Source organism: Pteropus vampyrus, unplaced genomic scaffold (genome assembly GCF_000151845.1).
Source record: "Pteropus vampyrus isolate Shadow unplaced genomic scaffold, Pvam_2.0 Scaffold99, whole genome shotgun sequence".
In the NCBI taxonomy this organism is placed as follows: domain Eukaryota; kingdom Metazoa; phylum Chordata; class Mammalia; order Chiroptera; family Pteropodidae; genus Pteropus; species Pteropus vampyrus.
Window position 1 is genome coordinate 2388508 of NW_011888880.1, and position 3549 is coordinate 2392056.

Below are 3549 nucleotides of genomic sequence, written 5' to 3' on the forward strand. Positions count from 1 at the left end.
CCCCAGCGCTCTCCCCTGTCTGCCCCCCACCCACGGCGCGTGCGCACGAGGCCCCGCCGTGTGGGGCATCCCACTTAGCGCTAAACTTGGGTTCGAGCGCGCCGAGGGTGTGGGGAGGGCTCAGCCTACGCGGGAGGCGCGATTCCGGCCCTGCGACCTCAGAATCCCACAGCACGCCGCGCAGTCGCAGCGCTCATCCCTGACCGCGGGGTCACCGCCGTGTTTCCCTCCTTGAATTCCCATTCTTGGGCTTCGCGCGGGACCGCTGCGGCAGTGACGTCAGCGGGCCGCGCGGGCCCCGTCCTCCCGGGTACGTCACTGCCAGTCCCTCCGCGGGACCGGGCTTGGGCGCTCCCCTAGCAGGTGCGGGCCCTGGGTATGTCCCCGGCCGCGCGGAGAATCGGGGAGCCGAGAATGCGGGAATGAGGAAGGGGCGAAGAGGTGGAGGGAAAACACCGACACCGAGAAAGAAAAAGTGAGAGCGTGCACTGGAAAAAATGAGAAAGAAAAGATATTGAGAAGACAAAGGAGAAAAGGAGACTACCCTCTTACAGAAAGTGTTTTTGTTTGTTGGCTTTAATTTTTAGAAAGCAGGAGAATGTCAAGAGCTTTTGACCTAGTTGGTAAACTGGATATGTAATTTGCAGATTCATTTTGTCACAATTCTTTTTAAACTGAAAGCTTTTCAGCTGCAACCCATTGTTTCAAATGCATTCCAGCCTCTAGGACGTCAGTCGGAACAAGTTCTCCCCCGCTGGCAAAATTGTTAATTTGACTGCTCTCAGGGCACCCACTCTTCCACTTATTATGACTCGCCACTGGCCAGGTGGATAGTACTGCATAGCCATTACTGATCAGAGCAGGAATCAAATGCTCATGATCCCATAAATCAACGAAAGTCTGCAAGACCTTTTATCTTTCCATGGCATCTGGTTTTTTTATATCAAAACTTTCTCCTCCGTTGCTATTTTTCGACTTGTCTGTTTTCTACTATTAAAAGAAATATAACTTCTCCAGTGGTTTCATGGATTTTTTCTTCACTATATGGTAAACTCCCCTTTAGTGCAACAACTGGCCCAACCCATCTTTGAAACCCTACTGACCTCCCTCAACATCTAGTAGACGTATTGAGCATTTACTGTATGCTTAGGATTAAGTGGAGCACTTTCTCCTATTTACTTCTGACAAAACCCCATGAGGTAATAGTGTTTAAATAGAAACTAGGCTCAAGGAAACAACGTGCACTAGATCTTATGCAGATAAGTGACAGAACGAACTGCAAATAATGTCTGAATTTTGTGTACAACCAACCCCCCAGAAGGTGGTATTGGTGTGATGTAAAACAGTATATGCCAAATAACTACACCACATTTAATAATATCTAAGAGACTCAGTTCGATTAAATCATTTACTAAGACTTAGGGCACTAACTAAACAATGCATCTCCCTTCAGCAGAGTGGGGAGCTAACATTTACTATGCATCCAATGTGAGCCCATAGGTATTTTACATACAGTGTTTAACTCAACCCTACATAATAGCCACACAAGTAAACATGTGCTCCCAATTCTACAGATGGGGAGTCAGGTTCCAAGACCACAAATCATGTGTGCCACTGAATTCTGTTCTGTGTGATTTCAGAGCCATGTATTTCTACCACACCATGAGCTATCGCAAGACCAGAATTTCATCCATCTATCATCTATCTACCAAGAGAGAGGTGGGTTGATTTGCTGCACATGTTCCTCATCCAGGACATGGAAGCTGAAGGAGCTGCAGGCCCGACGGCCACCCTGTGCCAATGAGGTGAGTCAGCAGATCATGGTCAAACTTGCGGTAGCGCCTGGGACCCTGCATGGACCTAACAGGTGTAATGGCTGGTGCTTCACTTACACTTCTTAAATCTTTTGCAAATTTCTATTGTGGCCAACCAAAATCAAAATCATAAAAGGAAGAGAATTCTGGTAAATATAGTTCCAGCTCAGCTATATTACAGGTATAAACCACCCTGGTCCAACTCTCGTCTGGGGTTCTTTTAATTGTGTTTAATTTTCAGATAAAGACCACAGCAAAATCATGCTTAGTCCATATAATGCAACTATCTCATATAACCCAGAACAGCTCCTTCCCTCCCAAAAGACAAGAATCTTTAAGCAATGCTCATTCTTCTTGATGAGTCACAGTATCCCTTTGATAGTTTATAACTTAAATATTAAGATATAAGGTTATCCACTATTAACACATCTTAGGAGAAAGAGGGGAAGAATAATTGCTTAATATACTGTGCACAAATATATTCATACTAGAATGAGGGGGAAATGATCATAACTGTTATAGTCCTTGTATCTGCAATTGGCAACATGATCATAATTACTATTTATAACTACTTTCTTTTTCTTCCATTATCTGTTTTATATCCCCTAAGCCTTCGGCAAGAATCTCAGATGATAATGGTTCCTTGCCTTGAGGGGCAACCCAAACCATTCCTGAAGAATCTGGGCCATTAAAGGTCCTACTTCTATTGTGTTGTATTTTACCATTAACTCATATCACAGAATATGCAAGTACTAAGTACTAAGAGGCACCTCTCAATTATCTCCTGCATTCCAGGCATACTCCTCCTTTCTTCAATTGTGTAGCAGCAATTCAAAATCTCCTTAATAGTCAGGATCCATCATTCCAGGCAGTACAGTAGCCTCTTTGCATGTTGTTTAAATAGCATAAAGATCCCCAAATGGTCAAGTGGCAGTCTCAACTCCAGTTTAACTGAGCTATTGCTGTGTACCCGGGTGAAAGCATTCTTTCTAGGGACTAAGACCTCTGAACCAGAAGAGCCCAAAGTTTCAGGAATGGGAAGCAAAATTCTGCATGTGACTCACTAGGTGTAAAAGTGAGAGGATCTACCTGGTTCTACCTCTTGATTCCTGGACCATGGATCTATATTTAGATTTAGAACATATGCCAAAACCTAGGGAATATTATCCTAGCCCCACAAGGTGTTGTTACCCAGGTAGAGCAATTATTGAGTCTTCAAAAGGTCTTTCCAGTGTTGCAACATGGATGAACCTTGAAAATAAGCTAAACGAGGAAAGCCAGATACAGAAGGCTACATATCGTATGATTTCATTTATATGAAATGTCCAGACTAAGCAAACCATAGAGACAGAAAGCCAATTAGTAGTTGCCAGGGGCTGGAGAGAGGAAAGAATAGAGAGTGACTGCTTAATGGGTATGAGGATTTCCTTTTGGAGTGATGAAAACGTTCTGGAACGCGATAGTGATGATTACGCAACACTGTGAATGTACTTAATGCCACTGAATTTTACACTTTTAAATGGTTAAAATAGTAAATTTTTATCACAATAAAAAGAAAAAGGCCATTCAATCATCCAGTCAGACCTACTCCAGGGTAATAGACAACGTAATAAGACCAGTGAATTCCATGAGCATGAACCCATTGCTGCCTTTATTTTCCGTAAAATGTGTTTCTTGTTTAAAAGTAATGCTGTGTGGAATATCATTAAGTTGACTGAAGCATTAATATTATATA

At 43.3% G+C, this 3549-nt stretch overlaps 1 protein-coding gene across 1 annotated transcript in view; it reads left to right on the top strand.

Moving 5' to 3' along the window:
• Window positions 1–6: 6 nt before the first annotated feature.
• The window catches only part of DNAJC5B (DnaJ heat shock protein family (Hsp40) member C5 beta), a 189544-nt gene continuing 186001 nt past the window's right edge, over window positions 7–3549 (top strand). The window contains exons 1-2 of the mRNA XM_023533268.1: window positions 7–310; window positions 1641–1805. The gene's annotated coding sequence lies outside the window, so the exon portion shown is untranslated. The remainder of the gene's footprint in view (window positions 311–1640; window positions 1806–3549) is intronic.